Source organism: Pan paniscus, chromosome 6, assembly GCF_029289425.2.
Source record: "Pan paniscus chromosome 6, NHGRI_mPanPan1-v2.0_pri, whole genome shotgun sequence".
NCBI lineage: Eukaryota > Metazoa > Chordata > Mammalia > Primates > Hominidae > Pan > Pan paniscus.
The window spans coordinates 188,484,919-188,506,976 of NC_073255.2; the positions used below are offsets into that span (position 1 = coordinate 188,484,919).

Here is a 22,058-nt window from a genome sequence, read left to right on the forward strand (position 1 = left end):
GCAGTCCTTGGCTTGTGGCCCTTTTCTTCCATCTTCAAAGCTAGCAGTAGGTCAAGTTCTTCTCACATTGCATCAACTCTGATCTCCTCTTTTGCCTCCCTCTTTCACATTTAAGGACCCTTGTAATTATATTGGGTCTACCCACATAATCCAGAATAATCTCTGTATTTTAACGTCATCTGAGTAGCAACTTTAATCTCATCTGCTACCTTAATTCTGGGGATTAGGATGTGTACATTTCTGAGGGGACCATTATTGGGGAATCTGCCCCAATATTCACGTAGGTTCTTTTCTATTTTCCTTAAGCGTAGGCCAGCTTGAGAAATAAAGGGACAGAGTACAAAAGAGAGAAATTTTAAAGCTGGGCGTCCGGGGGACACATCACATGCCGGTAGGTTCCGTGATGCCCAACAAGCCACAAAAACCAGCAAGTTTTTAAGGATTTTCAAAAGGGGAAGGGAGTGTGCGAATAGGTGTGGGTCACAGACATCAAGTACTTTACAAGGTAATAGAATATCACAAGGCAAGTGGAGGCAGGGAGAGATCACAGGACTACAGGACCGGGGTGAAATTAAAATTGCTAATGAAGTTTTGGGCACCATTGTCATTGATAACATCTTATCAGGAGACAGGGTTTTGAGATCAACCAGTCTGACCAAAATTTATTAGGCGGGAATTTCCTCTTCCTAATAAGCCTGGGAGCGCTATGGGAGACTGGGGTCTATTTCAGCCCTGTAGTCTCAACCATAAGAGACGGGCACACCTGGGGGGGCTGTTTATAAGCGTATACCTCCAGGCGCGTATTCTCTTTCCCAGGGTTGTTCCTTGCTGAGAAAAAGAATTCAGCGATATTTCTCCCATTTGCTTTTGAAAGAAGAGAAATATGGCTCTGTTCTGCCCGGCTCACTGGCGGTCAGAGTTTAAGGTTATCTCTCTTATTCCCTGAACAATTGCTGTTATCCTGTTCTTTTTTCAAGGTGCCCAGATTTCATATTGCTCAAACACACATGCTGTACAATTTGTGCAGCTAATGCAATTATCATAGATCCTGGGGCGACATACATCTTCCTCAGCTGACAGGATTAAGAGATTAAAGTAAAGACAGGCATAGGAAATCACAAGGGTATTGATTGGGGAAGTGATAAGTGTCCACGAAATCTTCACAATTTATGTTTAGAGATTGCAGTAAAGAAAGGCATAAGAAATTATAAAAGTATTAATTGGGGGAACAAATAAATGTCCATGAAATCTTCACAATCCATGTTCTTCTGCCATGGCTTCAGCTAGTCCCTCCGTTTGGGGTCCCTGACTTCCTGCAACAGACCATTATTCTGTCAGTTACAATGTAGCATGTCAATTATACTTCTTTTAAAAAGTTTTTAGGAGGCTGAGGCAGGAGAATCGCTTAAACTTGGGAGGCGGAGATTGCAGTGAGCCAAGATCATGCCACTGCATTCCAGCCTGGGCAACAAGAGCAAAACTCTGTCTCAAAAAAAAAAAAAAAAAAAAAAAAAAGTTTTTAAGCTGGGTGCTGTGGCTCACCCCTGTAGTCCCAGGATTTTGGGAGGCCAAGGCAGGTGGATCACTTGAGGTCAGGAGTTTGAGACCAGCCTGGCCAACATGTTGAAACCCCATCTCTACTAAAAACACAAAATTAGCTGGGCATGCTGGCACACGTCTGTTGTCCCAGCTACTCAGGAGGCTGAGGCAGAAGAATTGCTTCAACCTGGGAGGTGGAGGTTGCAGTGAGCCAAGATTGTGCCACTTCCAGCCTAGGTGACAGAGTGAGACTCCATCTCAAAAAAAAAAAAAAAAAAAAGAAAAAAATTCTAATGTGTAGAAAGCAAAAGTTCCTCTTCAAAGCTTCCCCTTTAAATCATAAATGTTATTGATATCTTTTCTCAGAACTTTCTTCAAGTTTCTTATTTTATAGTAATAACTCTCTGTTAAGCCTTACGTAGCAAATGTGACAGAATAAGCATACTCTGACTTCAGTATCTGTGTTAAACATGCTCACAGGCACATAATACATTTTGTGTCCTTGTTCCTTAGTCAAATTGTTCGTGCTGAATGTGCCCAGGCATGTCCCAGCTTGCAGCCTCCTCCCTTATTTGGGAATATTATTACTTTTCTAAATCCTTTCGTAAGTAACTTCCTTTTTTCCTTTGTTCCTCACTGCCTTTACCTATTTAGAAAAGTTTTGAACTGTTAGCCAATCGGGTTTTAGTTTAGATTGTGAGGTCTGGCTCCAGCCAATGGAGTCAGAACACAGCAATAGGGACCTCATGCATAAAGGATAAATATTCTAGTGTCTTTTTTACTTTGTGTGTGCTTGTGGCAGGATTGCTGACGGGCACCACCCTTTCTGCGGAGAGTAAACATCGCCTTGCTAAGGAAACTTTTTGTCTGATTGCTGATTCTTCTCTGCGACATTGGGGAATAAGCATTTATTTCCAACATAGTGTTTACTCTAGAGTTTACAATATACATTTTATTTTATTTTTCAATTGGCATATAATTGTGTATATTTATGGGGTACATAGTGATGTTTCTATACACATAATGTATCAGTGATCAGATCAGAGTAATTAGCATATCCATCATCTCATACATTTATCATTTCTTTGTGTTGGGAACATTCAATATTCTCCTTATAGCTATTGGAAACTGTACAATATGTTATTGTTAACTGTAGTCATCCTACAGTGCTATAGACCAGTAGAACTTATTCCTCCTATCTACCTATAATTTTGTAACCTTTAACAAATCTCTTCCTATCTCCTCCCTTCGCCCACCCTTCCCAGCCTCTAGTATCCTCTGTTCTGATTTTTCTGTGAGATCAACTGTTTTTCAGCTTCCACATAGAAGGAGAACATGTGGTGTTTAACTTTCTGTTCCTGGCTTATTTCACTTAATATCCTCCAGTTCCATCCATGTTGCTGTGAGTGACAGGATTCCACTCAAATTATGGCTGAATAGTATTTCATTGTGTTTATATTCCACATTTTCTTTATCTTTTCATCTGTTGGACACCCAGATTCATTCCGTATCTTGGCTATTGTGAATAATGCTGCAGTTAACATGGGGATGTAGATGTCTCTTCGATATACCAATTTCCTTTCCTTTGGATAAATGCCCAGTAGTGGGATTGCTGGTTCATATGGTATGCTATTTGTAGATTTTGAGGAGCCTCTATACTGTTTTCCATAGTGGCTGTACTAGTTGATATTCTCACCTGCAGAGTGTAAGAGTTCATTTTTCTCTGCATCCTCCCCAGCATTTGTTGGTTTTGTTTTATTTGTCTTTTTGGTAATAGCCACTCTAACTGGGATGAGATGATACCTCATTGTGCTTCTGATTTGCCGTTCCTTGATGATTTGTGATAAGTGAACATTTTGTCATATATTTCTTGGCCATTTGTCTTCTTTTGAGAGACGGCTATTCAGATCATTTGCCCATTTTTAAATCTGATTTTTTTTTCCTGCTGAGATGTTTTAGTTTCTGGTTTATTCTGGATATTAATCCCCTTTTGGATGAATAGTTTGCTTATATTTTCTCCCATTCTATAGGTTGTCTTTTCACTCTGCTGATTGTTTCCTTTGCTGTGTAGAAGTTTTTTAGTGTGACATAATCCCGTGTGTTTGTTTTTGCTTTTGTTGCCTGGGCTTTTGAAGTTGTATTCATAAAATATTTTCCCAGATTAACGTCCTGAGGCATTTCCCCTGTTTTCTTTCAGTAGTTTTATAGTTTCAGGTCTTACATTTAGGTCTTTAATCCATTTTGAGTTGATTTTCATATAGAGGTGGGAGGCTAGTTTCATTTGTCTGCATATGAATATCCAGTTTTCCCAGTATCATCTATTGAAGATACTGTCCTTTCCCCAGTGAGTATTCTTGGCATCTTTGTCAATAATCAGTTGGCTGTAGATATTGTGGATTGATTTCTGGGTTCTCTATTCTGTTCCATTGCTCTGTATATCAGTTTTTATGCCAGTACCATGTTGTTTCCATCGCTACAGCTTTGTAGTATATTTTGAAGTCTGGTAGCATGACGCTTCCAGCTTTATCACTTTTTTTTTCCTCTTTGAGTTGTAAGCCATTTTTAGTATATTTGGAACCCTGTGGGTGTGGTGGTAAAGTGTGAGGGAGGGTGCGAGTTCTGGAATCTGGTTAAATCTCAGTCTGACAGTGGGTCTGGGTCTCACATAGGTTCACTCTTACAGTGGGCTGTGATCTTCACAAGTACTTCTCTAGTGTTAGAGCTCTTCTCCCCTGTTATCTATTCCTGCCCTATTTCCTTGAGGCCCTGACCTTTGCGGATTTTTTTGCCCTGTAGGTATGACAGGAAGGCTGGAGGGGGCTGGAGTGGGAGGAATGCCCTTTGCATTCCCCTAGTTAGGAGAAGGATCTAGCAAAGTTTTTTTCCCCTGGAGCAAATGACTTTGTGGCAGAGAAAACTCTGGGCTTATTACTCTTCCCCTCCCCTGCCAGAGGGATCTCTCTGGGATCTTTTACCTTAGCGCCTGGTGGAGTTCCTGGAGGTAAAGCCCACAGAAGTGTGGGTCTCGCACCTCCTGAGACTGCTTCCCCGAGTTTCTCACTCTCACTAGTCCACACCGAGCATCCAGCACCAGCTTATGGCTCTGGCAGTTTCTGCTCCAGGTAAGCGGATCTCCTCTGTGTCTTTCCAGGTTTCCAGCACCGTTTGCCCTGTTAGCTCAGTTCTCTGATGGTCCCAAAAGAGCCATTGATTTTGAATTTTCCCAGTTTTTTCTCATTACATGTTGCAGCTGAAAGCGAAGTCACCACCTTGTTTTTAACTTGTATTTTGTGACTTGTTACCACTTCAGTGCTTTAGACACATAGGCTCAGTGCTGCAATATTGTGTCTAGGTTTGATTATGCTAAATTTAATCTTTCTTATGTATCACCGGATTAGTAAGGATTTCAAACTACACTGCCTGGTAGCTTTCGCTTTCCTTAGAAAAGCTTATCACTTTTTGACTGGACCCCGTGGCTCCTGCCCATAATCCCAGCACTTTGGGAGGCCAAGGCCAAGGCTGGCGGATCACCTGAGGTCGGGAGTTTGAGACCAGCCTCACCAACATGGAGAAACTCCGTCTACAAAAATACAAGCCGTGGTGGCGCATGCCTGTAATCCCAGCTCCTTGGGAGTCTGAGGCAGGAGAATCGCTTGAACCCGGGAGGCGGAGGTTGCGGTGAGCTGAGATTGCGCTGTTGCACTCCAGTCTGGGCAACAAGAGCGAAACTCTGTCTCAAAAAAAAAAAAAAAAAAGACACTTTGGGAGGCCGAGGCGGGCGGATCACGAGGTCAGGAGATCGAGACCATCCTGGCTAACACACTGAAACCCCGTCTCTACTAAAAATACAAAAAAATTAGCTGGCCGTGGTGGCGGACTCCTGTAGTCCTGGCTACTCCGGAGGCTGAGGCAGGAGAATGGCGTGAAGCCGGGAGGTGGAGCTTGCAGTGAGCCGAGATCGTGCCACTGCACTCCAGCCTGGGCGACAGAGCGAGACTCCGTCTGAAAAAAAAAAAAAAAAAAAAAAAGAAGAGAGAAAAGTTTATCGCTTTTTTAATGTTCTGTTCCTGCAAGTATGAAGATATGTTACTGCTTTTCAGAAAAACGTTTTTCTGTGCATTATTTTGCACTTTAAGGCAACAAAAGCTGTAAAGGCTCTCTTTATTAGATTTTTCATTTAGAAATAAATTAGTTCATCTAAGGATTTGTCAAATTGTTCCTTTTCTGTTGAAACCTGAATTGATTGGTTTTGGTTCCTCTGGAAGCAGATCTTGAGATAGAAATCTGAATCCAAGTTGTGTATTTGCGAGGTAATCCCAGGACACACCAGTAGGGGAATGAAGTGCGCCGTCTAGGAAAGACAGCCAATAAAGGGCATGTTTTCAAGCCAGGTCCCGCTGTGGACAAATGAAGCTTGATTGTGCTGAGGAATTCTAGAGCCAGTGTAGCATACGTATGTCAGAGTTGTGATTTTTCCACTGGGGGTTTGGAGGGAGGCTGGATTTAAGGAAGCTGGAGTCTTCTTATCAGTATATTGTGAGGACTGCCCTCAGGTAGGTACACATTCCCCTGTAGTTTGGGCCTGCCTTGCACGTGGGCAGATGGGCTTCAGAAGCCAGAGATACAGGTACTGGCAGTTGGAATTCAGAACACTGTGCGGGATAGTAATGCTCAAGGGGACCTGCAAACAACAGTAACTGCGATGTTTATTTACTGGGCTTGGTTAACAGCATGAGCTAGGATCTGGTGATTTGCCAGATTGATTAAGTCTGTCAGCTTTCTAAACCTGTTGAGGTGGTAGATTCTCAGAAATTAATTTTCTATACAGTTCACGATGTATGGAGGAAAAAAGTTTTCTGAAAAAGGCCCATAGCTGGGCATGGTGGCTCATGCCTATAATCCCAATACTTTGGGTGGATGAGGTGAGGATCGCTTGAGCCCAGGAGTTGGAGGCTACAGTAATCTATGATCATAACCACACACCCCAGCCTGGGTGACAGTGAGACCTTGTCTCAAAAAAAAGGCCCAAGATTCTGTCACAGTTTGATTTGCTGATGTTCTTTTTGGCAGTACCTAGCCTGCACTCTTTGAAATGCCAAAACAACTGTTTAGAAAATAGCCCTGGCCTTGTGCTTCCGATAATGGCCTGAGTAACCTAGTTAAAGCCAGCTGATACTTTTCTGAAAAGCATCAAGGAATTTACAACATAGTAAAGAATTACTGGGTTAAGATTTGGGAGATGATAGAAAACCAGAGACGTGAGCCTCTGACCCAGGGCTGCTTTTGCCCGGCTATTTGCTGTTCTGGAAGAGCAGGTGAGAGGCTGAGCAGTGTAGTTAACTGACTCACAGGGGACAAAAACAAAAACTGGAGTCTAGAACTTGCTGTGGGTAAGAATCCTGGTGAGCCACCTGGGGTTAATGTTGAAACCTTGAGAGGCTGCCATCCAGAACACTCATGGGCTGGGAGTGTGCCAGCCTTTGCCTGGACTGAAGCTCCATGGGGTCACCTGGGGGTTTAGTAAATCTCAAATGGTGAAATGGATTAGGGTGATCTCAAATTGCTGGTGACCCCAGTCACCTAACAGAGACAGATGAAAATCCTCTCCAGAGGAAGATAACATCTCACGCCTCGAATTATTTCTGAAATGATTTTTCAAATAGTGTCCACCATACCACCAAGTCAGTGTAACCAGGCCCACTGGGAGACTGCCTTAACAAGAACCCGCACAGATAACAGAGGATAGAAACAGGCTTTGCAGACAGTGGAATTACCAGACAGACGCTAAAGCATATGTTTATTATGTTCATGGAGATAAAAGTTGAATAAAAACATTTCAACAAGGAACTGGAAACTTAATATAAGGGGGCAAAGCAGACCTGAAAAACAACTAAATACTAGATCTAAAAAATACAGTAGCCAAAATGGAGGATTCAGTGGATTCAGCAGATTAGATACTGCTGAAGAGAAAAGTGAGCCCCCAAGAGATCAGAAGAAACCTCTCTGAATGAAGCGTGAGGGGGGAAGGCTGGACAACACTGAAGAAGCTGTAAGAAATATACTCCATCCTGAGAAAGTCTGACATATGTGATTTGAATCCTAGAAGGAGAAGAGGGAGGGGGGTAGAAGGAATATTTGTTTTTGTGTTTGTTTTTTTTAGACGGAGTTTCACTCTTGTTGCCCAGGCTGGAGTGCAATGGTACAATATCGGCTCACCCCAGATCCAAGTGATTCTTCTGCCTCAGCCTCCTGAGTATCTGGGATTACAGGCGTATGCCACCATGCCCGGCAAATTTTGTATTTTTAATAGAGACAGGGTTTCTCCATGTTGGTCAGGCTGGTCTTGAACCCCCGACCTCAGATGATCCACCCGCCTCGGCCTCCCAAAGTGCTGGGATGACAGGCATGAGCCACTGCGCCCGGCCAGAAGGAATATTTTAATAAATAATGGCAAAGATTTTTGAAACCCCATGAAAGATGACAATCCACAGAATTAAGAGATTCTTAATATAGCATAAGGTGATTCTTAAAGTTTTCCACTTCTAAGTAATATGCAAATTCATTTTCCCCGATTGAGCTTCCTTCCTCTCCTCCTTTCTAATTTTAGCAGTGGTTTTCAGAATTCTGCTGAGAGTAAGTGTTTTTCTAACAAGTGATGAATTACATGTTTTTTTAAATCACATTTACAAAATAATTTATGTGCTAGAGTTCCAAAAATTTTGATTGGACAAAAAGGATGCAACTTCTGTTTTGATTGAAGACTGAGAGATAAGAACATCTTAAATAAAAGGCAAGCTTTCCAGACCCAAAGGATTAGTTTATAATGCAGGAATTTCAGCATAATGGGCAGTCAGGGGGCAGAGCCCCTCACTAGCACCACTCAGCCATGGTTTGTAGGTAGCTCCTACTCTGTCTCCCTTGGCCGACTGGGAAGAATGACTCTCACGGATGAATGGCATAGCTGACACAGGAAAGAGTATGTGTAGGATGCAAGCGAAAACCCTTTAACTAATACTACTATTAATAATTATGTATAACAGCTGGACACAGTGGCATGTGCCCATAGTCATTTATTTCAATTTATATTATTTGTTTTCCTTACTGTTCTTTTCTACCTCATAGAATTAGGAGGTAGAAACTACTGACCTCATGCTTGCTCCCTGAGGCTAGCTTTTACCTGAGGTAGCTTTTACCTTCTTGTCTTCCACAGGTCTATAGTGAGCGAGAGCTGCTACTTTTTACTTGGGCATTCATTCAAAGTGTTGAAGAATAACAGCCTCTACCATCCCTTATTCACTGGCTCATCAGCTGTCCCAGGTTTTGCTCTTTTAGGTATCTGCCATGTTGTTTGTCCTTTTAGTTTCTTTTCTGTGTGTTTGATTAAATTTGCTTCTTTCTCCCATCAGCATTACCTTGTGGTTTTCTTCTGCATTTCAGACACAGTGTTAGACATTTCATGCATTCATGTTCTTTTCGATTGTCTTACAGAAAAGAGATTCATAAATATCAGGGATGTCTGAGGATCATTCCCAGGGAGCATATGATGTCTGGAATTTGCTCTGAACCTTTCCTAATTCAGCAATCGCCTTATGTGTAATTATAAACTACTATTGGTAGCTATGTTTTCTTCTAGCTTTCTGGGTAAATAAGGAATGAGAAAGAATAATGTGTATTTTTATGTTGTCATCACCTGGTAATTTCACAGGGGTATGTGGGTACTGTACTGTTGTAAATTAATATTTGTATTCACATGACTACAGCTGAGTTAAAATATGAATGTGCCTCTTTTATGGAAAAAGCTAATAAATATTTGCTGTTTGACAATTTGTAATGCAAGAGTATCTTACAAGAAAATAGCTGGAAACTACTGAAAGGTAAATAAATACATTTTAAATGCATTAAATATTATGAAAATTAGTTTATTCTGGTAGAAAATGAAAGCTGTCCTGTGAAATAGAATCTTCTCATTAGTCTTGTGGTAAAAGATGGACATTAAAAGGTGGTTAAGAATTTCAGATTAGATAATGATTCATAGAGGAAAAACTGTTCTTCAAATTGTGCTTTTAGAACATTTGTTCAGTACTCAATTTTATTCTCATATCTTTGACAAATTGATGGAATTAAAATATTCTTTCGGTGTGCTTAAACCTGCTCATTTTTCTTGGTGCTTGTGGCTATGGAAATCCCCTTTGCTTGTGAGGTTAAAATAATATGGTATCCTATTTCTTTCATAGCCTTAAAGTATTTAATCTTTTCCATAGTTGTTCTTATATTTTCAAGTTAGGGAGTTTCTGTCTAAGAAATTTTTTACCTCATTTATTAAATCACTACATATTCCTTGTAGAAAATGTTTTAAATAAAAGAAAGAACAAAGAAAATTAGCCATGATGCCACTAACCTGAGTCTATTAATTTTTTGGTAGTTGCCAAAAGCAGTATAGCATTTTGTAGATAGTGTAGAAAGATGAAAATAAGTAGTAGATTATATAGCAAAACATTAAAGTGGTGAGACTTCTGGTGATTTTTAAGTAGTTTCCTTTTTGCTTGTCTGTGTTTTCTGAGCTTTTAGCACAATAGCAAAAGCTATTAAAACATTAATTGCGGGCCAGGTACAGTGGCTCACGCCTGTAATCCCAGCACTTTGGGAGGCCTGGGCAGGAGGATCACCTGAGGTCAGGAGTTCAAGACCAGCCTGTCCAACATGGCGAAACCCCATCTCTAATAAAAAAAAAAACACAAAATATTAGCCGGGCCTGGTGGCGGGCCTCTGTAATCCCAGCTACTCAGGAGGCTGAGGCAGGAGAATCGCCTGAACCCAGGAGGCAGAGGTTGCAGTGAGCCAAGATCTCGCCACTGCACTCCAGCCTGGGCGACAAGAGCGAAACTCTGATTCAGAAAAACCAAAAAACAAACAAAAAAAAACCCATGAATTGCCAGCACCCTGAATGGAGCCTTGCCTGTAGATCTTCTACTGTGTTCCTAGTTTATTAGCCTTTTCTTTAGGATTATTTAAGATTTTCATTAAATCATTCAGAAATGATTTAGATTTCTGAAAGATTAAGATTTCTGAAAAATGTTAGATTGGTTAGACTGGAAGATTAGTGGAATTAAGCCATCATCTGTAGAGTGACATTGCGTAACAGGCATTGTCTTAGTGACCTTTATGTAATTTAACTACTTCATGGAGCACAGTTTTATAGCTGGTGTGGACTATGACCTCTGTTAATAGAGGACGACTACAAAAAGCATTTCAAAAGAAGCCTTCTTACCTCAAAGCCCGGCATTGTGCTGTTGAGAAATACCCCTCAGGCTAATCTGATGATGATGCCGGAATGTAAACTGGGTGAGCTGAGATTTTAGTCCTTTGCGACCTAAATAGTTCGCCACAAAGCATTTTAGATATTAGCAACAGTTTTTAAATATTAACAACAGTAGATGCTAACAGTCACAATAAAAGTTTGCTTTTTGTGCAGATTAAAATATGTATGTGCTTAAATTGTTATTTGCATGTTTTTGTATACACATTTTTCTAGTTTCCTGGACTGCATAGTAGTGTAAGGCTACTCTTCACCTGCAAAGATGATGTCAGCTTCCAGCCCTGATCCCATACCACTCTTATGTTTTCTTCCTCTTCTTATGGGTATCAGCTATTTTTAAATGGTTTATGGGGGATGCTAGAAACCAACCCAATATTATGCTTTGTCTTTCCTCTTTTTATCCTTTGTTTTATAATATAGGCAGGTGTGTGTGTACTTATATGTAGCATCCTATATATACTCTTCTCATCTTTTTTCACCTGACAACATAATTTACAGATTAATCTGTAATTAGCAACTAATAAAAATACTTTCCTTTGTATAGCTGTGTATTGCTCTATTGTGTGGATAGTTCATAGTTTGTTCAACCAGCCCCTTATTAATGGACAATTGGATTTATTTTAGCCTTTTGCTATTATAAATAGTCCTGTAGTGAATAGGCCTATGCATATATTGTTTTCTATTTTTACCATCTGTGGTATAGATTACTAGAAGTAATATTACTAAGTCAAAGAGTAGATAGTGTATTTTTGCTGGATATTGCTAAATGAACCTGCATAGAAGGTATACCATGTGTTAGAAATGCTTGTTCCTCAGGGCTGTAAAGAAATAGCACTTGAACATTAACTTCCTCAGCAAGGCCATTTTTACTTTCTGCAGAAAGGGTACACTCGCCAGCAATTTTGCCACGAGAGTACACCGAACAAAGGAGACAGGGTCATTTATAACCTGACACATCCACCCTACTGCTGTGTCTGGTTTCCATTGGCTGGAACAGGACCTCACATTCTGTATTTGTCCCGATTGGCTAGCAGCTTAGAACTTCTTAAAAGAGGCAAAGGCAGAGGAGAACAAAGGAAAGAGGAAGTAACTTGTGGAATGCTGAGAAAGGTCAAAACCTTCAAATAAGGAAGAGGAATGGGCTATGACCTAATGCTTGCTTGGACTAGTAAAAGCATGCCAGGGCAAATATTTAGGCTAAAGTGTGGGAGCTAAGAACATAAAGTACATTGATTTCTTTATTACGGCTAGCAGATATTTAAGAATGTTAGCACAGGTCTTTGAATAAATTTTGCTTCTAAGAGAAGTTACTATTTATTCCTAATTAGATGGGGAGAAAAGTTTCTGAAGAGGAAACTCTCCTTTGGTTTTTACACATGTATGAAAGCTTCCCTACAGCCTCACTCTCAGAATATGTTGTCAAGCTTTTGGATTTTTTCAGTTTGATCGGGTGGGAAATGATATTTCAATGTAATTTAAATTTGCATTTCTCTTAGTATAAGCAGGTTTGAGCATTTTTTCATATAGCTAAGAACTATTTGTGTTTCTGTTCTGTGAATGGTTTGTAAGGTTGTTGGTCCTTTATTTTTAGAATCTCTATTTGAGATTGTGGCTCACAGACCCTAAGGTGACCCCCAGTAATTCCCTTCCCTGCAGTGGGGATGGGTCCTGTGACTTGCTTGTAACCAACAGAGTATAGCAAAGGTGATAGAATGTCAGTCTCTTGATTAGGTTAGGTTATATGGCAAAAATAGGAGTCCACTCCTGTGACTACATCGATGTTATAGAAGACTCTGTCTTAAGTAGACCAGAGGAGGAGACTCCTCTGGGTTGGCTTGATGAAGTCAAGGGCCATATTGGTGAAGCCCATGTGGCAAGGAACTGCCAGGGAACCTCTAGGATCTGAGGGTGGCCTCCCGCCGACAGCTATTAAAAAGCCAGGGCCCGTCAGTCCTGAGCCACAAGGAATTGAATTCTGACAACTTGAGTGAGTTCAGAGCAAATTCTTCCCCAGTTAAGCCTCTAGGAGAGAACACAGCTTGGCTGACACCTTGTTTGTAGCCTTAGGGACCCTCGGTAGAGGGTCCAGCTAAGCTGTGCTCACTCCTGACCCACAGAAATAGCAAGATAATAAGTGTGTGTTGTTTTAAGCCATTACGTTTGTGGTAATTACATAGCAATAGAACACCAACACTGAGATATTACTCTTTTGCCTGTGATACCAATTGTAAGTATTTTTTCTAGTTTGTCACTTGTCTTTTTACTTTTCTTTTGGTGTCTTTTAGTATCCAAAGTTTTTTGTCTTTATGTAATCCAGTTTCTTTTTCTATATTCTGATCTTTTTTAGTCCTAGCCAGAAAAATTTTGCCCAATCCCAGATAATAGAGGAATTTACTCATATTCTCTTCTAGTACTTATATGGAGTCATGTTTTATAATTAAATATCCAGTTTTCTGGATACATGATGGGAGGAGTAGACGCTATTGTTTTTCCATATGGCTAAACAGTTGTTCTGACATCATTTAGTTGAAAGTCATTCATTTCCTCTCAGGTTTGTGATGTTGTCTTTATTTATACTAAGCTTATACTAAATTTATTTATAGCAAACATATTAGATTTCTAAATTTCTAAATGTAATTGGGTCTTTTTTCTCTTCTTTTCCCATTGGTTTGTCTGTCTGTGTGTGGGCCCTGCTGTGCTGTTTGGATAGAGAAGCCCTGGAGTTCACTTGTTCTGCAGTGGGGCTCACACCCCACTAGTTCTTTTTCCAAAGTTTACCTGGCTATTCCCTGCTTATTTATTCTTTTCCAAATGAACTTTATAATTAACTTGTCTAGCTCCAGAAAAAAAACCTGATAATATATTTAACATGATTGTGTAGCACTTACAAGTTAACTTAGGGAGAAATGATGTATTTATTAGGATTTTGTGTCTTTTTGTCCAAGAATATGGTATGTACATCTTTCCATTACAAGTTCAAGTCTTCCTTTGGGACCTTTTGGAGCTTCTTATTGTTTTCCTCATAAATGTTTTAGACATTTATTGTTAAATTTGTGTTTAGTATTTAAGATGTTTTTCTTGATATTCATAAATGAGATTTTTTGTGGGGGAGGTTCAGTCTTTGTCAGGTTTTTGAAATCAATGTTATGTTCATTTCATAAAACAAATAGGGAAGCTTTCCTTTAAAAAAAATATTTGGCTTAAGTAGCAGTAGGATTTCCTCTGACACTCTTCTCTGTGCCTGGTAGTTTGTTTTTGTTGTTGTTTTTTGTTTTTTTCTTTGGTGTTTTTGTTTTGGGGTTTTTTTGGGGAACTCTTATGACTTTCTTTGGGACTGGGGTCAATTTTAATAAGTTGTATTTTCTTTAAAAGTTACTCTCTTCTAGCTAGGTGTAGTGGTGCACACCTGTAATCCCAGCTATTCATGAGGCTGAGAGGATGATGACTTGAGCCTAGAGTGTGGAGTTTGAGCCTAGCCCGGACAACAGAGGGAGACCCTGTCTCTTTAAAAAAAAAAACAAAAACAAAAACAAACAAAAAAAAACTTTTACATTTTCAAGTTGATTTTGTTAGAACTATACAAAATCACCTCTTTTAAAAATTTCCTCTCACAGTGTTTTCAAATTTATTGTTAAGAAATCATGGACTAAGTGGAAGACTTCGTACTTTTGTTGGCGTGTTGAGTATTTTGTTTCATAATGAAACCATCTAATGAAACTGTTTAAACTGGTTAGCCGTCTTTCTTGCCTCTCCTTCTTGCCTCTCCTTCTTCACAATAAGCATTCATTTCCAAGGATGTGGTCTGCTCACACATTATACTCTTCTCTAAGATTTCGCATTGCACAGAATGTGAACAATGTCCTTTAACCTCTTCTGGAACAGAAATACACTTCAAAAATTATACAAACAAGTATGTATTAATTGTTAATACTAAGCACTATGCTAAATATATGGGGCTGAAAAGATGGAAATGATCTCTGTCCTCAGGGGGCTTGTTTATGGTAAGTATAGCAGTGCTTACCCTAGAGGCAAATTGTCTGTTGGGATATCTTGGGTTCACATACCTGTAAAGGATGATTCTGCTGTCATTAATTGTCCCCCTCCAAAATCACAATGTTGAGCATCTCATTTTCCAGCCATGACATTTCGCCTTTCTGGTTCCCTCTGTCTGGTAACTCCAGCAATTATTTGGCCACACCAGGACCTCTAATCCATAGGCCTATCCACATTTTTCATCTTGCCTCATACTTCCACATCCTCACATCTCTGTTTCCCTGGCTTAAATCTGTGATTTGTCATAATCATCCCACTGCATATACCTTGCCCCATTCCTGTACTGTTGTACCTCCCTGGCAAAAACCCACGTCTCAGCTTACAAGGCACCTATCCCTGAGCAGCTACCAGACCATGACTGAAGAAAAACGTAAAACCATAGTGACTTGTCTCACTTTAATAAATTCAAGTTCACAACTGGTTAGCCTTTTATTCATTTAACTTTGAACAACGTATTAGTTGATGTCTAACTGCTGAAGTTTTGGCCCTATTAACTATTCAAGTTTATGATTGAAAGAATTTGTCACTAGTTGTTTTGCCTTAAGTAACCTGAGATATTTGCTTTGACTCTCTTTTCAAAGGCTTTCAGACTTGGATATTAAAGGCATGGGTAATTGCCTTTAGAAGGGATAGCAAACAGTATGAAACACAAAGATTTTGTTGTGTAGATACTAGATTCATTATTCATTCATTATTAGTGTAGATTAAAGTTTTAGCTTTTGATTTTTGTTTGGATGTTTTTAGTTTCTTAAGCAGGTGAGAAATTTATTGAATAGTAGACATCTGATTTCTTTGCATTTCCTTCATATTTGGGTGTTGGCTTCTTTTTTTTATTTTTGGAGACAGTCTCGCTCTCTTGCCCAGGTTGGAGTGCATGGCATGATCTTGACTCGCTGCAACCTCTGCCTCCTGGGTTCAAGCGATGCTCAGAATTCTCAGCATCCAGAGTAGCTGGGATTATAGGCGTGTGCCACCACAGCTGGCTAGTTTTTGTTTTTGTTTTTTTTCTGAGACGGAGTGTCGCTCTGTTGCCAGGCTGGAGTGCAGTAGTGCAACCTCGGCTCACTGCAACCTCTGAGTCCCTGGTTCAAGCGATTCTCCTGCCTCAGCCTCCTGAGTAGCTGGGATTAGAGGCACGTGCCACCACGCCCAGCTAATTTTTGTATTTTTAGTAGAGATGGGGTTTCACCATGTTGGCCAGGATGGTTTCAATCTCCTGACCTCTTGATCTGCCCACCTCGGTCTCCCAAAGTGCTGGGATTACAGGTGTGAGCCACCACACCTGGCCCAATTTTTGTATTTTTTTAAGTTGAGATGGGGTTTTACTATGTTGGCCAGGCTGGTCTTGAACTCCAGATCTCAGGTGATCTACCCACCTTGGCCTACCAAAGTTCTGGGATTACAGGCGAGAGCCACCGTGCCCGGCCCTAACTTCTTGACCTATCTGAAAACAGATAGTGCCTTTATTGCTTCTGAATACCATTATGCTTAATTGTATAAAAGAAATGCTGGGATTTTATAAATGTATATGTTTTTAAATTTAGTATTACGATTTACTATGTAAAAAATACTCTCTAAAGAATTATAATATGGTTTGGGAAAAAGAGTAACATCTGCCTGATAGAGTTGTTGAGAGTTAGTATATTTTACAGCTAAGGAAACCAAGGAATCATGATGTTGAGCTGCTGTGGATAGGATGAGCCAGGGTGGTTATTCCATGAAGAATCTGGACAGAGTTAGCCAAATCCTGTTGGTGAGGTCTTTGAGCAGAAAATTTTTTCATTTTGCCCTTAGGTGCTGGCAGGTAGCCAAGAGTGAACCTAAGGAAAGTAGTTTCCCGGGTTTTTTGTTTGTTTGTTGTTGTCAGTGAATTCTGTAAGATTAGTCTGCCTGTTTTTATCACAAAGACCATTATTTAAGTTTTGAAATGGGACAATAAATTCCTGAGTTGTTTCTTGTACCTTTTCCAAAAATAAACATGGCTGTTGTTCTGAGCTAGTTTTTATACTATTGTTGAATAAGATGGTCATGACCTCTATGCATAGTATTAAGGTATTGCTTAGCCCAAACAAGATAGTAACAGATTTGTTTAGAAATTTGCAAGCATGTTGCTAACCATATTACAGTAATTGTTTTCATTTATTAACAAATATTTATTAAATTGTTGCTATATTCTATGCATTATTATAATTTCCAGGGATAGACAAAAGCTCTTTCCCTATTGGAGCTTACTTCCTGGTATGGGAGAGATAAACAATAAATAATAAACTCAGGGAATAAGTAATTATGTATATGTAAGAAGGTGATAAATTCCATGGAATAAGGAAGACCAGGTTTAATGTTTAGTGGGTGGGTTGAAGTTTTAAATAGGGTAATCTTGGTAGGGCCTTATTGAGAAGAATATATTCGAGCAAAGATTCAATGGCAGTGAAAGAAGTCATCATGAAATTACCTGGGAGGAAGAGTGAAGAGCCAGTGCATAGTCCGTAATGGAGTATAATTGAAATGTTTGACCCACAAGGAGACCTGTGTCTAGGACAAAGTGAATGCAGAGAGAAGGTGGTGGGAAAAGTGCTCAGAGAGGTAATGCCAGATTACGTAGGGACTTGTAGGTCTTTGTAGGGAGCAGATGGGTGGTCATGTCTACCATTGATATTATATGTTAAGTCTAGATCTAATGACAAAAAATTAATATTTCAGTTTTTACTATATTCATCCTATAGATACTTTTCAGCATTTTCTGTGGGCTATTCATTGTGCTAAGTGAAGGGAAAACATTAGACAAGAAAACAAACAGCAAATGCAAGCCACAATCCTTGTGAAGATTATCTTGGTTCAGTGCAAAGGGTGGTGTTTTGTGTGTCAGTCATTGTATCTGACACTTTACATATTTTACCTTGTGTAATTCTGAGTATTTCATTTCATTCTGAGTATCCAATAAGATGGACAATGTCATTAACTTGGAATACAGTTGATGAAAATGAGGCTAAGAAAATCTGCTAATTTTTCCAAAGTTGCATTACTGATATATGGCAGAATGGGATTAGAATTCAGTCTTGTCTTTTCATTATACCATTGATTCCCAAATCTGGCTGTGCATCAGAGTTAACTTGGAGGCTTGTTTAAGCTAAAGATTCCTTAACCTTATCTCTGGGAATTCCCATTTAGCATAGCTGGTGTGGAGCCCTAGGAGTCTGTATTTTTAATAAATACTCCAAGGATTTCTGTATTTTGAAACTACCACCCTCCATTATTATAGTTATGATAGTGTTGATACAAGTGATTATGGGAACCTTTGTCTTTTATTTTTAAAGAAAATGGTTTTGTTGTTTCATTGTTTAGTATCATGTTTGCTACAAGATTTTTAGAGATGCTCTTTGTCAGGCAAAGATTTCCCCGTTTTTCCTAGTTTGTTAAGAATTGAGTGTTGAATTGTAATAAACTCTTTATCTCCATTGATCAAACCATGTGGGTTTTTTTTCTTTTAATTTATGAAGGTGGTAGGTTATGGTTTTTCAAATATTGGACCAACTTTGAGTACTTGAAGTAAATACAACTTGTTCATGGTATATATTCGGTTTTTAAAAACATGGTTGGTTTCAGGGTTGTTGTTTTTTTTTAAGATTTCTGTAATCTCTATGAGATTGTCTTTAATATTCTTTCCTTACACTGCCCTTATTTTGATATCAGAGTGGTAACAGCCTCAGAAAGGGACATGGAGAATCTTTCCTCATTTTCTGTCCTCTGAAGGTCATTGCATCTACCTAAAACCATCTGTTCCTTAGATACTTGGTAGAACTCGCTTTTAAAATCACCTGGAAATGTTTTTATGATAGTTTAATATTCAAAGGGACTACAGGGCATCCAGGTTCCTGATTTTCCAGAGCCGGTGTTATGCATTTATGTTTTTCTAGGAATTTGATCATTTCACCTGAATTTGTAAACAGTGCTCCTGTTTTCAGTCTGTGTCTGTATTTATGCCTCTTTCTCATTGTCGTCTTATTTGTGCATTTTTCTTGATATGTTTTGCCAGTGCTTGTGTAATTGCCCGATGGGTTCTTCCTGCCCACTCCACAGACAAAATCATACCCTGAGACCACAGCATTGCAGTGAAGAAAGAACTTCATTCATGTGAAGCTGGCCCATGCAGGAGAACTGGGCTTATCACTGAAATCCATTTTCCTGAAGGCTCAGAGTTTAGGGTTTTTATGGACAGTTTGGTGGGCAGGGGGCTAGGGAACGAGTATGGCTGATTGGTTGGGGATGAAATCATAGCAGGGTGGACAACAGTCTTTGTGCACAGAGTTCACCTCTGGGACCAGTCGAGTCATGAGTCACAAGCCTGGGTAGGGTCTGTCTGAAAGATATCTCAAAAAAACAATCTTAGGTTTGTTATATGTAAAATGTTTGTTCCCTGGTGCCATAAAGAAATAGCACTCACATATAAATTTAATTCTCTCAGCAAGGCAATCTGTATTTTCTGCAGAAAGGGTGCTCATCGCAGTTGGAATAATGGTGAGAGCACATTCAAACAAAGGAAAGACGTAATTTTTATCCCTTATGCTGTTTGTTTCTGCTACTGTGTCCTGTCTCCATTGGCTGGAGCCAGACCGCACAATCTAAACTAAAACCCGATTGGCTAACAGTTTAAAACTTTTCTAAATAGGTAAAAGTAATGGAAAGACAAAGGAAAAGAGGAAGTTGCTTATGCCAAATAGGGAAGGGGCATAGGCTGCGAGCTGGAATGTGCCCGTGAGCATGTCCAGCACAAATATTTTGGTTAAGGTACAAGGCCATAGAATATACTATGCACCTGTGAGCATGTTTAACAGCTACATAGGATAGGGCTTAACAAAGAGTTATTAGCATAAAGTGAAGAGGCTTAAAGGAAGTTAGTCTTTAAAATAAACTATTATTTCTAACACTTATGATTTACTCTTTAACAAGAAGGGAAACTTTGAAGAGAAACTTTTTACTTTCTACAGGTTCTACAATAATGATGTTATCTATAGGAACAATCAAGGAAGTCATGAATTTTGCGATGTCTGGCCACATGACTCCCGAGCAGTAAGGGATTATGGAAACTACACCTACATTTCTGTGGAGTTTAGGCCCTTCCAGTTCCCATTATCATATTCTTGCTTACAAAGGTGGTTTTCAGTCCCTGATCAAGGAAAGGGGCTAGTTATAGGGAGGGGCTGTTATCATCCTTGCTCCTAAGTTAAACTGGAAACCACATTTCTCCTAAAGTTAGCTTGGCATACACCCAGGAGTGACCAGGGACAGTTTGGAGGTCAGCTATGTCAGATTTCTTCTACTGTCACAGTTTTGCAAAGGCAGTTTTATTTTATTAATTTTACTGATCTTTTAAAGAATCAGCATTTGGCTTCTGTTGTCTTATTTTCATTTTCTATTAATTCCTGATAATGTTTTTATTATTCTTTTATGTTCCTTGGGTTTATTCAGTTATATTTTTCTTAATTCATAGTTTGTGGTCATATTTTCTAATATAGGCATCAAGAGCTATAAATTTAGCCATATCCTATGGGTTTTAAAAAAGTTGTATTTTCACTACTTAGTTCTGTAGAAATCTCTGTAGTGTTCATTTGCACGTTTTGTGACCTTTCTAGTTACTTTGTTACCATTGGTTTTTAGTGTACTTGTCTTGGTCACAGCATGTGGCTCCTTGACCCCACTGGTCGCACTCCTCAAGAGTCTTTGCTCTTATTCCCCCACCCCCCCACCCCACCCCGCATAGCTCTTCCCCAGGTAGCTGCAGTACTCACTATTCAGTTTACGTCTTGACGCAAGTATCACGTTTTCAGGGAGGCCTTCCCTCTCCATCTTCCTGAAGCTTCACACACCTTCTCCTCCTCATTGTTCTTCCCTGCTTTATTTTCTTTCCTCAGCACTTATCACTTTCTAATGTATTATTTAACACAGTGTTCCCAGCTGGATAGAGAAGGAAGTAAAGCCATTACGGGGTGTATAGCTGGAGACTGAAATAGAATTAAATCATAAGGGAAGTGGGGAGGGCTGAGTGCCTGGACTTTGCCTGTCATGAGACTGAAGACATAGGGGTAGATGCAGCTGAGGAGTCAGGGTTGTGGTTGGAGAGGGAGTTTTTGTTGTTGTTGTTGTTGTTTTCATGTGGAGTCTCACTCTGTCGCCCAAGCTGGAATGCAGTGGTGCGATCTCGGCTCACTGCAACCTCTGCCTCCCGGGTTCAAGCAATTTCTCCTGCCTCAGCCACCCAAGTAGCTGGGATTACAGGCGCCCGCCACCACACCTGGCTAATTTATATATATATTTATTTTATTATTATTATTTTTGTGTGTGTGAGTCGGAATCTCGCACCGTCGCCCCGGCTAGATTGCAATGGCGCAATCTCGGCTCACTGCAACCTCTGCCTCCCAGGTTCAAGCGATTCTCCTGCCTCAGCCTCCCGAGTAGCTGGAATTACAGGTGCGCGCCACCACGCCCCGCTAATTTTTTGTATTTTTAGTAGAGACAGGGTTTCACCATGTTGGCCAGGCTGGTCTCAAACTCCTGACTTCGTGATCCGCCCACCTCGGCTTCCCAAAGTACTGGGATTACAGGCGTGAGCCACCGCGCCCGGCCCTAATTTTTTGTATTTTTAGTAGAGACGGGGTTTCACCATGTTGCCCAGGCTGGTCTCCAACTCCCAACCTCAGGTGATCTGCCCACTTTAGCCTCCCAAAGTCCTAGAATTAGAGATGTGAGCCACCGCCCCCAGCCGGAGAGGAAAGTTTCAACTTAAGACATGAAGAGGTCATCACATCAGTCCTGGATGATGATGAAATTGAGTGGGGGGCAGAGTTCCTTATGTGGAATTTAGGTAAAGGTGACAGCAGGAACACTAACCAAGACATTTGGAGGCAGGGTTGGGCATGGTCCAACATGATAGTGGGAATCAGGCTAAAGAAAACACGAGAAACGACATCAGTGTCCATCTTTCATAGCTGCTAATGGAGCAGCCCTTGGTTTCTTCAGGGTCTGTTTTGGATGGCTCCCTTTTGTGAGGGCCAGGCAGCCCATGGTGGAAGCGGGAAGGCCGGGAGTGGTTTGAGGAAAACAACCTGTAAGTGTGGACCTTGCTATGTGGATGAAGAATGGGTTGGCTCCCTAG

General features: G+C 40.2%; 1 protein-coding gene across 4 annotated transcripts in view; it reads left to right on the forward strand.

Annotated features, from left to right (window-relative positions):
* GALNT11 (polypeptide N-acetylgalactosaminyltransferase 11) overlaps window positions 1-22,058 on the forward strand; it is a 97,450-nt gene that overhangs the window by 44,783 nt on the left and 30,609 nt on the right. For 2 of the 4 annotated variants that reach the window (XM_055115546.2, XM_034965301.2), the window contains one exon: window positions 8,750-8,871. The exons of the other annotated variants lie outside the window; for them this stretch is intronic. The gene's annotated coding sequence lies outside the window, so the exon portion shown is untranslated. The remainder of the gene's footprint in view (window positions 1-8,749; window positions 8,872-22,058) is intronic. 4 annotated transcript variants of the gene reach the window in all.